Genomic DNA, 14,286 nt, shown 5'->3' with positions numbered 1-14,286 from the left:
TGAAAAAATGCTCATCATCCTTAATCGTCAGAGAAATGCAAATCAAAACTACTTTGAGATATCATCTAACTCCAGTAAGATTAGCCCATATCACAAAATCCCAAGACCAGAGATGTTGGTGTGGATGTGGAGAAAAGGGAACACTTCTACACTGCTGGTGGAATGCAAATTAATACATTCCTTTTGGAAAGATGTTTGGAGAACACTTAGAGATCAAAAAATAGACCTGCCATTCAATCCTATAATTCCTCTACTAGGTATATACCCAGAAGACCAAAAATCACATTATAAGAAAGATATTTGCACCAGAATGTTTATTGCAGCCCAATTCATAATTGCTAAGTCATGGAAGAAGCCCAAGTCCCTATTGACCCACGAATGGATTAATAAATTGTGGTATATGTACACCATGGAATATTATGCAGCCTTAAAGAAAAATGGAGACTTTACCTCTTTCATGTTTACATGGATGGAGCTGGAACATATTCTTCTTAGTAAAGTATCTCAAGAATGAAAGAAAAAGGATGAAAAAATTAACCGTCTGGGATGCCGAACTGGACCGCAGCCACCATGAACAGCAAAGTTCAATATCCAACGCAGCCAACTTACCCTGTGTAGCGTCCTGGGAATCCAGTATACCCTCAGACCTTGCATCTTCCTCAGGCTCCACCCTACACAGAAGTCCACCTGCCTACTCAGAGCTCTATCTCCGAGCTTTGTGCACCCAGGGGGCTGCCACAGTCCCTAACATGTCAGCTGCATTTCCTGGCGCCTCTCTGTATCTTACCATGGCTCAGTCTGTGGCTGTTGGGCCTTTAGGTTCCACAATCCCTATGGCTTATTATTCAGTTGGTCCCGTCTATCCACCTGGTTCAACTGTGCTGGTGGAAGGTGGGTATGATGTAGGTTCCAGATTTTGAGCTGGGGCTACTGCTGGCAACATTCCTCCTCCATCTCCTGGATGCCCTCCCAATGCTGTTCAGCTTGCAGTCATGCAGTGAGCCAAGTCCTCCTAACTTATAGCAAGGGGAACTTCTTCCTGGGTGGCTCAGATAGTGACTACACCATCTGGTGAGGAATCAAGGCCACCTCTGTGCCGGGAAAGACATCACATATCTTCAGCACTTCTCACAATGTAACTGCTTTAGTCATTTTAACCTGAAATTGCAGTTTAGACACATGTTGTTGGGGTGTCTTTCTGGTGCTCAAACTTTCAGGTACTTTTCAAATTTAATAAGGAACTATGTAATGGTAGCAGCACCTCTCTGAAGCATTTTGAGGTAGGGGAGGTATCCATTCATAAAATGAATGTGGGTAAAGCAGCCCTAAGGATCTTCCTTTAGTTCTCTGGAGTAATACTGTACCATACTGGTCTTTTGCTTTTAGTAATAAAACATCAAATTAGGTTTGGAAGGAACTTTGATTTTTCTAAGAATTAAACTTGCCAAATTACTCTGATTGGTGTTTAATCTCCTTTAAGTCTTTATGATTTATAGTACTTGTTATAAATGAAGCTCGTTAGTCATCTGCCTTCTCCTTTCCATCCTTTACCCCTCATCCCACCTCCAACCCAAGTCTTCCATTTCCTTACCGATCTCTATTGAATAAATGATGCAGGACAGAAAACCAGTCAGACTAATTCCTTCTCTCCTTGCACTTCTCCTCACTTGTCCTCTTTTCACTAGTCTTTGAAAAGGATCCTCTGAGTCCCCCCCTATACCTCACATGCAGATCCCATTACTTCTTCTTTTTTTTATCTCCTCAGGCAAAAGTGGAGGGTGCCTTTTAGGCCCTTCTTGTAGGTTGTCTCTGCATATGGGAACCTAACCCAAATTTGCTTTGGTGCCAGGAAAACTGAGCTTTGTTTGAACAAAGTATATCATACAAACTGTACTATAAACAACAGTTTGTTTAACATATGAGGGGCACGGAGGAGGGTGCATTTCAAAAACCTGATTGATGACTTTAGAGCCAAATTAAGGGGAGTTTTCAGATCAAAATTTTTTTGTCACAGTGTCTAATGCACCCACTTATGGCTCCCAAGAATTCCTAAATGGGGTTGATAGAGTCATATTGTGAGTGCTTCACTACAAAGTGACTTGAGTCCAGTGTAATCTCATTAGGGTTAAGAATATTTCAGGGATCCTTAATATTTTGACTTTTTGATTTCTGCAATTGGATTTTATTTTATTTTATCTTGTGCTGTGTACAAGTGATGTTTGACTGTTCCATGGACTGTTATGGAAGTTCAGCCATTGTATGTCTCTCTCTACACTGTGGATTTTTTATACTAAAAATGTAGAATAAAGACTATTTTGAAGATTTGAAAAAAAAAAAGAACGGAAGAAAAAGTATCCAATGTACTCAGCCCTACTATGAAACTAATTAATGGCTTTCATATGAAAGCTATAACCCAATTATAACCTAAGAATACAGGGCGGGGGAGAGGAAGGAGAGGGAGGGTGAGGATGGGTGCAGGGAGGGTGATTGGTGGGATTACACCTATGGTGCATCTTATAAGGGTAGGTGTGAAACTTAGTAAATATAGAATATAAAAGTCTTAACACAATAACTAAGAAAATGCCAGGAAGGCTATGTTAACCACTGTGATAAAAATGTGTCAAATGGTTTATGAAGCGAGTGTATGATGCCCCATGATCATATCAATGTATACAGTTATGATTTAATAAAAAAAATAAATAAAAAAATAAAAAAAAAGAATAGAAGAAAAAATATCCAATGTACTCAGCCCTAATATGAAACTAATTTATGGCTTTTATGTGAAAGCTATAACCCAGTTATAACCTAAGAATATGGGGAAGGGGGAGAGGGACGGGAGGGAGGGGGGAGGATGGGCGGAGGGAGGGTGATTGGTGGGATTACACCTACCATGTATCTTACAATATTACATGTGAAATTTAGTAAATGTAGAACACCATGTATCTTACAATCTTCCATGTGAAACTTAGTAAATGTAGAATATAAATGTCTTAACACAATAACTAAGAAAATGCCAGGAAGCTTATGTTAACCAGTGTGATGAAACTATTTCAAATGGTATAGAAAACCAGTGTATGGTGCCCCATGATCGTATTAATGTACACAGCTATGATTTCATAAAAAAAAAAATGAGACATCTGTCCTTGAAGTAATTAAAGGTATTTAATAAGGACCTACTATGTGATTCAGATAAATATTAGATACCTGAAATAATGTAAGGATGACAAAACAACAGCAACACAACAAAAGCAAAAGCAAGATGTGTGCTTTTGTGGAGATCCCTGTCTCGTAGATGTTCACCAAAAAGGCACACTAATTTGTGTGTGATTATAAAGGGGGTAGCAATGAGGGTGGGGAGAATACCCTTGTGCTGTAAGAACAGAATCAGGAGGCCAGGTGCGGTGGCTCATGTCTGTAATCCCAGCACTCTGGAAGGCTGAGACAGGCGGATCACTGAGCTCAGGAATTCCTGACCAGCCTGAGCAAGGGTGAGACCCCATCTCTACTAGAAAAAAAAAAAAAAAACTAGCTGGGTGTGATGGCCAACTATAGTCCCAGCTACTCAGGAGGCTGAAGCAAGAGGGTCTCTTGAGCCCAAAAGTGTGGGGTTGCTGTGAGATATGAAGAAGGCACTCTACTCAGGGGAACAGAGTGAGACTCAGTCTCAAAAACAACAACAAAAAACAAAGAACAGTCAGGTAGTTAAGGGGAGTCTTCCCTGAGAAGCTTCGCTTGAGCAAAGAGTAAGATTTAAGGAAAAAAAGGAAAGAGTAAAATTTTTTATAATAAAAAATAGCTTTATTGAGACATAGTTCATTAAACATAGAATTCACCTACCTAAAGCATATGATTCTTTGGTTTTTAGCATATTACAGATATGTGTAACCATTGTCTCAATTTTAGAACATTTTGAACAAACAACCCAATGTATTTGAGCTTCCACCTTCCTACTGCTCCAGCCTTTCTCCATTCAAGGCCTTATGCAAGCCCTGCTGTCCATCATGGTTCCTATAGAATTCTCTCTTCTAAACATGGGATCACCCAACATGTGGCCTGTTTTCTAATCCCTGAGTATAATGAACACACTGAGTGTATCATTTACTGTAATGTTTTCAAGGTTCACACATGTCAATTTGTATCATTGCTTCATTTCTGTTTGTATATGAATAGTATGCCACCGTATAGATACATACCATTTTGTTTATCTGTTATCCATATAGTTGGTTTTTGATGTCATAATTGGAATTACGATTATTTAAGATGAGATAGAAGTGTGAGAATAAAGCAGATTCATGCCATACTTTAAGAATTTTTCATATTTAATGGCCAGAGACCAGAGGATGAGTTTACAAAGGAGATGGGGAAAGAACAGCCGGAATGATAGAAGAAAAGCTGTGGATTTCTTGTGTTGTAGAAACTAAAGAGCAAGAGTGTTTTACAGAGGGAGAACAGCATGGTGGCATGGTACCGTGCAGCTCCTCAAGAGGTTAAGGCAAGAAGATTGCTTGAGCCTGGAGTTTGGGGTCATGATGGGTGACGTAGTGAGAAACTGTCTTGGAAAGAAAAAAGAAAAACACCCATGTGAAGTTCAGTAAGATGGAGAATAAAAGGTGCTCTTTAAATTTAGTGATGTGAAGTCCATTGATGATGGCACCAAGTGATATTTTGGTGGAGTGTTGGGAGTGCACACCATGTGGGAGTGGATGCAATAGGAGGAGATGAGGAAATGGTGATAGGAAATGTACGTGACAACTGCAACATTTACAAGAAGCGTGATGGGGAAGGAAAGAGGGAAAGAAGAAAAGCGGCATGAGAGCTGTAGAAATGTGTGGTCAAAGAAAAGCAAAAGGGATCTTAACCAAATCCAAATGATGAGGGAAAGGCTAAATCCTCCAGAGCTCTATCAGGACAACCGTCATGGGCTCCTGTACTCAGAAGGAGGAGAAGACGTTAGATGAGAAAAACGATGCTCCTCAGTGGTAATGAGAGAGGATGACAGGGTCTAGTCCGAGATGGGGGTGTGTGATTTATGAGGAAGGGATGTAAATCACCATCTACAGGCCTCTATTTCCTCTGTGGAGCAGAGGGGAAGTCATCATCCAACTTGAGGAAGGAGGAAGGGAGACCAGGTTTTGAGAAGAGTAGAAGTTTGAAAATGTCATGGACATGGGTAGGGGAGTTGGTCAGGGGGTCTCAGTGAGACAGGTAGTGAAGACTGTGGGCTTATTTGAGATTGTGGTTTTGAATTGATAGTAGATTCCACCAACAAACAGATATCCCTTGAGTACTGCATCCTAAGAACATCACTTCCTCTGGAAGTATTCCTAAACCCCTTCAAAATAGATTGTTCCCCTCCCATCATAGTCTGTAGCCTTGGCCATGAGGGTCAAACCTTACTAACAGTTTTGAGGCAACGAGGAGTGAACCAATGCCTTCACTGAAGTGATCAAGAAAGATTCACTGAGTGGTAGGTTAGTCACACCTAAGAGAGAGTTAGTAGTTAAAATCACAGCTTTTTGTATTATTAGAACTCATTTTTCCTTACTGCACTCTGTCCATCACACTCATTTATAAATGTTTTTTATTCAGAAATGTTTGCTCAGTGCCTGTGTGTGCCAGGCTCTCCACAACTTCCACAATTACCTTCCCACTCCCTCTGCACCTCTTTGCCCCTTACAGAAGACTTCTACTATTTCTTTTTGACTTTCTCTTTGTCTTTTTGTCTCTGTGTCTCTACATTAAGATGGAGAATTAGGAGTCATCAATATTTTCTCAGACTCGAATAGCTTTGATTCTTGGGCAGATGACGACTTTAAGCCTAGAGGTGACATCCACTTGGATGCAGAAGGAAGTGGAGCAGAAGTGGCCTTTGCAGCCCATGCTCTTGTAACACCACACAGACATAGCATGTAATATGTGTACCACGCAGTATGTGTTGTATTGTAATGGCTTTTTACATGTTCTTTTTGTTAGGTTGCCAATTTTTTATTTTAATCTCTGTGGTTTTGTAACTGTGCTTGTTTATTCAATAAATATGTGATGAACTACTATGTGCCTGTAAATTACTATGCATAGGAGGGAGGGGAAAAAAGATGAGAGTATTGAAAGAAACATTCTTCCCCCCCCCAACAATCCAGTAAAGTGCACGCATACGTGGACATATACATTAGAATACAATGTGACTATGGCTACAGTAAAAAGGATAGGCAGGATAAAAGTTAGCACAGGAAAGTGTGGGTTAGTCAGGGGATGTTTTCCGGTGAGAGAAACATTGGCAATGGGTTTGGAATAGTGAATTGTTTAGCAGGGAGTAGGAAGGTGGGGCCGGGTGGGTCGGAGCCTTTTATCCATGCCAAGGTGTTTGGGTTTTATCATAGATGATAAAAGCAAGTGAAGAGTTCTCAGCAGTTAGAATGATGTGATGCAGAACATTCCAGAGGTAGCATGGAGAACTATTTGGAAGGACTGAGGCTAAGAGGAGGTAGATGAGTTCAGAGTTCAGATGAGAGAGAAGAATGCACTGAACAAGCAGATGGGCATGGGAATACAGAGGAAAGGATGGATTCAGGGTCTATAGAGCAGATACAATCTGCTGGACTTGCAGCTGAGGGGGGCAGAGCTGGTAGAGTGAGAACAGAGTCCGAAAGGCAGGTCCAGACTTCCCGCCTATGTGGTTGATTGGATGGAAGCACCGTCAGTGGTACCTATGGGTATGAGGGAGAAGCAGGTTTGCAGAGAGGGATAAAGTTCCATTTTAGACCTCACAACTTGAAAGAGCCTCAGCAACACTGAATGGAGATTCACCATGAGCAGATCTACAGATGTTAGGGAAGTGGTCTCCGTCAGTGCTTCTCAAACCGGTGAGCTGTGAAAAGTTTTAAAGGTCATTAATTAAATTGCTTTTGAAAGAAGTTCAAAGCAGAGTAAACATATTCTTTCTTTTTACTTTTTTTTTTTTTTCTGCAGTTTTTGGCCGGGGCCAGGTTTGAACCAACCACCTCTAGTATGTGGGGCCAGCACCAGCCCTTACCACCCCATTTTTTGTTGATCAACATAATTTAAGTGTGCTGTGGAAGTTTAACTATAGATTCAAGTGCAACATGAGATATAAAGGTTGAAGAACACTGGTCTATGTGAATAATAAATAATAATACTTTGTAAGCTTTCCAATGGTAATTAAAATCATGAGAACAAAAGAGGTTGCCTAGAAAGGGTAAAGACCGAGTAATGAAGAGAGTGCAACATGAAACCCTACAAAATATGAGTATTTATGGGGCTGGAAAAGGAAAAAGGTACATGTAAAATGTCTAGAGAAGAAGAGAACTAAGAGAAGCCACTGAAGGAGACAGATTCAAGGAACAGGACGATGCACTTAAAGAATAAGTTAAAGTAAGGATTTAGTCTTTGACTGTTGTTGGAGAAGCATGCTCTAATGTCTTTGTTAAAAACAATTGCACAGGTAGGCATGGAGATAAAGGATTGGTGATAAAAAAAGATAAGATTTTATTACACTAAGAGTTAAACGAAAAGCAAGGGAAAAGAAAGAAGAAAAACAATTTAGGTATTTTTAATTTTTAGCATAGCCAAGAGAATTGAATATCCTAGAAGCAGCGGTTCTCAACTTGTGCTCTCAACCCCTTTGTAACAATGAAAATACATCGCAGCATTAGGAAGGTTGAGAACCACTGTCCTAGAGTAGCTCATGGGCTTTTGATTTTTTTTCTTAGATACTCTGAGGACCAACAGGTGGTATGTATGTTGTTCTGTGTGGTTTCACATGTCACAACTATAAAGGGGTATTACCAAGAGAGAGAATATTCTAATAATTAAGAGCTTTCTGAAATAGAAATTTTGTATTTAGTAACTAAGGAAATTCATTACCCTAAGACATGTTAAGGAGTCTGAATAGCCACTTATCCCAGTTCTGGAGAGGAGTCTCACGCATCATTTAAGTGTTTGAGAGTCTTTTTAATGTGAGATTCCATTACATTATTATCTTTTGTTTATAATACCTGACAATTGTAATTTGAATTAAATTAAAACTTTGGATTACAGGCTTCTAGACTTAATTTATATTTCTTTTCTTGTCTTATGAGATCTCTCTCTTCTTGTTGAATTTTAGCCTGTGTTACCAAGAAACTCTCTTTTATCCCTCTTCCATTCTGTATACACCATACCCAATTGACTGTAATGGTTTATTTTCTCACCATTTTAACTTACTTTCCCACCTGAAGCTTTCTCAGACTGGCCCTTATCAGGTTCCTGTCATGTAAAATGCCCCAGCCAGCACTCCTACTGGAGCCAATCTGGAGCCACTGCTTGTCAGAATGTCAGAAAATACCTACGTGGTTCTTTTGTTTGTTTGTTTGTTTTTACATAAGGGATTTGCTAATTTGGCTGCTTGTTTGTTTTTACATAAGGGATTTGCTAATTTGGCTCTTGGCCATCTTCTTGTATCAGCATCCCCTAAGTCCATGCAGCCAAAAATTTAACCAACAAAGTCCACATTTCCAAAAATTTAACTAACCGACAAATTTGGCAAACAAAAGAGTAAATAGAGAAAAGTGATTATTTCATAAGATGAACTTTTTTTATATGTTGGGGTTTTACGTGAGGACAAAATCTGCATTCAAATAAATAAATAATAGCAGTGTGAGGGGCATAGCAACAGGGATGTAAACACTATTTTCTATGTTTTTATATGCATCAATTGATTCATCAACAGTAGTGCTGAACTATATTTATTTCTGCTATATGTATGTATTAGTACCACTGCTCAGAATTCTTTTTTTTATGTTGAAAATGTAATTTTAATAGATAATTCTTCATTTTACATAGGAGCACAATAAAATACACCACATTCTGAAGAAACTCCAGAATTATGAGAATGAGAAAAATTCAGATGGGCTATAATATTCATTACCTTAAACTGCAAGAGACAAAGGTTCCAACCCGAAGGTTAACATATACATATTTATGACTGGCTACATTTATGACTTAAAAATAACAAGAATCAGGAATTAGATATGGAGAGAGGCAGAAAAGAACAGTTTTGTGAGGGGAGAAATGCTGTCAATAAAGGAAAAAAAATTACTGTATATCAAAGAATAAAAGGAGTTCTCATGGTGAATACTGGAGGGATGAAAAGCAAGAATCATTAACAGAGGATTTGATGATTTCAGAGGAAAAAACCTTTCTGATAATACTTATGCAAGTTAGTTGCTTGAGATTTGCTCATCAGGTTTGTAAGAAAGACTCAACAAACCTTAAATCGTTTATCAGATTGGTCTTTCCTGGTAACACACACCAATGGTTAACACATGAAATTTTCAGACAAGAACCAAGAAAAAGGTTATAACTCAATTTGGAGGCAAAATGTGGCACATGTGAAGTCCTACAGGTCAGTCACAACTGCCGTCTTTGCTGTGACTGTCCTGTACAGTAATTTTCAAACGTTGTGACAAGACACCAATGATCACCTAATGAGACAACACACAAACACATTTATTTCGAACTTTTAGGAGGTAAAAAAAAGGGTCAGATATTGAGGTTTTATTCATGCTCAGGGCCAGTTTATAAATACTCTGTTCAGTAATATCTTAACATGAATTTCTATCAGTGAAAAGAAACTGGCAAAATCCACCTCATGCTATTCAATCTGTCAGATGGTGAAGACCAAAACAGAATCTTCCATTAGAGTTTTAATTTTTAAATACAGTTGTCACATTGGGAAAATGAAATAAACACAGTAAAATAAACTGTACAAAGGCAAAGTAGAATAACAAAAAATATTTTACTAAAACATAAGATTTACAGAAGTTTCCAGACAAGCCATACAAAATGGTCACAAGCTTTTTTTTTGAAGGGGGGAAAAATCTATACTTGACAGCAAAGTCACGATGTTATTAGTGATGTTTGTTTAATAGTCCCATTTTGGTTCAAACAATCAAGCTTGTCCATCTACAATGTCTAAATAAAGTTAGACTTGGCTAGAGAGGATATTCTAAAGAACTGGTTAGCTGCAATTAGATTACCATAAAAAGGGGGAAAGGAGCCCATAAAATTAAAATAAAACTACCTCCCCCCACAAAAATAAAGGTAAAATGAAATAAAAACACCCACCTCCCTGCAGCTAACCCTGACAACTACCTTCGTTCACAGTGCTTTATACTTAAACCATGATGGGGGAAATGAATAAAAGCAGAGAGGGGCCACTGCTTTTAAACGTTTCGTAACAATCCATATGATTGTTCTAGCCTCTGCTCATGCTTAACAACAGCGAATCAGGACAAGACAGATTTGCTAATGTGCATTTAATCACCAAAGGATTTAAGATGTCTGGGCTTTTATTCTGTAATGTTTCTAAGACTGTGTCCATTAAATTCAAACAAAAGAGGAAGAATCTTGGCAGAACAGGAGAAGTGGTGCACACTTGATGATGGGATTGATTTAAATATTATTCGTGGCATATGGCCTAGTCCATGCTATAGCTGTTTCTATGCCTTGGGCTTGTTGGTCTTCCACTGCTCCGCTCCATCATTTGCTAATGGGCCATCTGGATTGGGAGCACTTCACAAAGCCTGGATGGATAGCAGAACTGTGCTGGGGACCATTTATCTTTCAAAATATTTAAACATATTCTTCTCAACTTGTCTACATTAGGATGATAAACTTTGGTCATGAAACGTACTTTAGGAGCTGCCATTGGATATTCTTCTGGAAGGAATAGTTCGAGTTTAAAAGTCCCTCCTTCAAAGGGGGAATCCTGGGGGCCAGCAATAACCACATGAAAATAATAGTCGTTGCTCTCATCTGGTTCTGCTTAATGCCAGGAACTGGTTCCACCAGCAAATGCTGGGTTTCCTTGATAATCCAGCCTGGCCATCTTGTCAGATCCTGAGTTCGGCCTCTGGTCTCCTCTCAGGCTCTGCTCACCTCACACACGAGTGGAAGTCCGAGGCTCCACTTCCCCAGAATTCTTAAAAGTGAAGTTATCAAAGATAAGAGGGTTATTATCTAACAAAAGCAATCAATGTAACCTGGTTCTGTGTACCCTCAATGAATCCCCAACAATTAAAAAAAAAAAAAGTGAAGTTATTCTAGATAGTTGTTTTTCAAATAGTTCAGGGCTTATTTTGGTGAGTATAAGAACTGCTTTACCTTTCTGAATATATTATACATTTAATTGCTTTCTTAAAGTAAAGGTGCTACAGAAAGAAAAACACAAGTGTAGTCTAGTGAGGGAGAGGTGAGAGAAGGAGAAGGCAGGGAGGAGGTGGGAGGGCGACTGGCAGGATCTCACCTAATGTGCACCAAGTGAAGGTATTCTGCATGCCCCGGGTAAAGAGCTCAACTACAACTTGAACTTTAGAATTGAAAACAATGTAACCTAAACATTTATACCCTCATATCAATCTGAAGTTAAAAAAAATAAACTCACTATTTGGATGATTCAGAATTAACATTATAGGTGGCTCCATGGTACGACAGATAGCTCACTGGACTTCTGGAGGCATTCAGAATTAACATTGTAAGATCCACAGATAAACTCACTAAATTACTCATTCTGTTTATGGAGCCCTATGTTAGGTGCTAATGCAGCAATACAGTGAAATACAGGAGGTGTGTGGTTTACTCAAACTGAGTGACCAGAGCTTGTGGTCTTTTCAGACTATTTTAGGCTTCCTTCCTGTCAAGCTCGTGGTTTTACTCCGTTTGAAAGTGGCCCTACTTCTAGGCAACCTCCCTTCTCCACCTCCGATTTCTTTGGATAAAATTTCTCTCTCTCTCTCTCTCTATGTGTGTGTATATATATATATATGTATATATATATATACACACACACATATATAATAAACATGAGTCAATAAATTAAGTATGTAAGTTAAATGTAAGTTTGCTTTGTGTTCTAAGGATGTCTCCTCTAACTACACAATTTTTAGAGGCAATCACGTCATCAATTTTAGGTGCTAAGAGGCCATATATACATGTATATATGTTAAGATAGAAATAGGCTGTTCAAGAAAGCAAAAGGTATAATTGATTATGTAGTTGCTATTGCTTTTTGTTTTCTTTAGAATTGTAGATGTATAAACAATATTTATTAAATTATAATCTCTGCCTTTATACTGCAAACTCCAGAGTTTTAGCATTCTCCCGTTTATTGGGTATAGAAAATGGCTTTACTGATGTAACTGAGATGGAGAAAATTTTATTCATAGAATTTCAGGGAGGTCAGGCTTTCTTAGATAATAAACAGTAGCACACTTCCTGGAAGGGTATGGGAAGCTGGGAGGGTGATGTGGAGGGAGTGTAGGCTTTGGAATATAAACAGACAGAAGAGGAAAAAAGGATTAGAGTCACTGGCATGCAGGAGATTGTGAGGTACAGGCAGGCTCAGGTTATGAATGAGATAGGTTGTGTAGGTTTGTTCTTATGTTGAACTTGTGTGTAAGTTGGAAGGTATGTTTACCTGTGTAATAGCCCCCGTTTGTAAGTGTGAGTTGCATGTCAATCAGATGTTTGTAACTTGGGACCACCTGTACATGGTCTAATTTCTCCTTGTAAGGCCTATGATTCTCAGTAAACCTACTATACTCCTAAAATCATGTGATTGAATATTTTGTGGAAACAAGAATGGAACTTGGCTTCATTTCTGAAATAGAACATGAGGAAATAAGGTTAGGAATTTGCAGATACCACAGAGAGATGGTTTCTGGACTTTCCATGCCACCATATTTGTTGTTCCATCCAAATATATATATTTGTTTGTTTATTTATTTTTTGAGACAAAGTCTCACTATGTCACCCTTGGTAGAGTGCTGTGGCATCACAGTTCACAGCAACTTCCAACTCTCGGGCTTAAGTGATTCTCTTACCTCAGCCTCCCAAGTAGCTGGGACTTCAGGTGCCTGCCACAATGCCCAGCTATTTTTTTTATTGTTGTTGTTGCAGTTGTCATTGTTGTTTAGCATGCCCAGGCCAGGCTCGAACCTGCCGCCCTCGGTATATGTGGCTGGTGCCCTACCCACTGAGCTACGGGTGCCACCCAAATTTACTTATATTTTAAAGGGGGAGTCCCAAGATGATTATTAGGTTACATTTAAAGAAGAGGTAGTGCAAAAGTAAAGGCTAAACAGAAATACTGGTCATGCATTTGTAGATTTGTAGCTACCGTGGGAGTAGGTGTGTTTGCCACTTTTCTTCATGCTCTGTAAATGTGTGTGTTTTTCCATTACTCCTTTTAGATTACATTGGCACTTTTGGGCAGAGGTCTGCCAAGGTTCTCAAAAGTCCCTGTAGAGCCTTGTGGAGTTCCAGGGTCATGATGGTCATTGATTTCTTTACTAACTGAATGACATCAAAAGTATGTTCCTGTTAGTTTGACAAAGGTGTTGACGTGAGAGTTGTAGAAATGGGATAAAGGACTTGGTAGAAATCAAAGGATATTCTAAAACTATATAATTGATGATATAAATTATTAGGATAAATTGTATCTTGATTTGATGCATATTGTAATACATTATAAAAGTCCCACAAAGAAATGTATCTCTATCAAGAAAAAATAAAAATGAATCCAAAAATCTATAGCTTAAGTTAATGAAAAAAGGAGGCATTTTAATGCGAGGCAAGCTTAGCTGTGGTCCAGCAGGATACAAATGAAAACTAGGCCAGTGTTCCTCAAAGTAAGATCTTCAGACCACCTGTGTTATATCCACAGGATGCACTTGTGAAAGGCAGGTGTATGAGGCCTACCATGATATGCTGTGTTACAGTGTCTGGGAAAGAGGGCTCAAGAATCTGCATTTTTAATCTGTACCCCAGGTAATTCTGATGTACCAAGTTTGAACCCACTGCCTTAGCATACAGATTTAACTGTAGCTTCAGAGTTGATAGAAATGGCAGACAGCAGAAGGCATGAGGAAAATGACCAGGGGATGTTTGTGGGTAATTAGATAGGCGAGGTAGTGTGGTGGTGAAATGAGCTTTGTAGTGAAACAGTCCAGATTTGACTAGCTGTTGCATTGGACAAGTCATTTGAATATTCTGATCTTCTGTTTTCCTTCCTGTGAAACATAAATAAGAGTCTTCCTGTGGGATTGTGGTCATGAATAGGGATACTTTGTGTGAAGGACACAGAGAGGGTGCCTGATAAGTCATATCTTTGATTATCTTAGTCCTATGAAAGAGGATGTTACCGTGATTAGATTTTGGAGTCCTCTAACCCAAAAAGCTTCTGGGAAGCTCAAAGGTTTCACATTTGAAGGAAGTCTTTTATAAAGAGGC

At 38.9% G+C, this 14,286-nt stretch overlaps 2 pseudogenes; one reads left to right on the top strand and one right to left on the bottom strand.

Moving 5' to 3' along the window:
- The first annotated feature begins 570 nt into the window (after positions 1-570).
- Positions 571-1,075, top strand: LOC128588855 (DAZ-associated protein 2-like; annotated as a pseudogene).
- Positions 1,076-10,449: 9,374 nt separating this feature from the next.
- LOC128590655 (ubiquitin-conjugating enzyme E2 N-like) lies at positions 10,450-12,509 on the bottom strand (annotated as a pseudogene).
- Between the last annotated feature and the right edge of the window lie 1,777 nt (positions 12,510-14,286).

The sequence above is a fragment of the Nycticebus coucang genome, chromosome 1, assembly GCF_027406575.1.
Source record: "Nycticebus coucang isolate mNycCou1 chromosome 1, mNycCou1.pri, whole genome shotgun sequence".
Classification (NCBI taxonomy): Eukaryota; Metazoa; Chordata; class Mammalia; order Primates; family Lorisidae; genus Nycticebus; species Nycticebus coucang.
The sequence above is the reverse complement of the archived record's forward strand: the minus strand, read 5'-3'. Positions and strand labels throughout refer to the sequence as shown.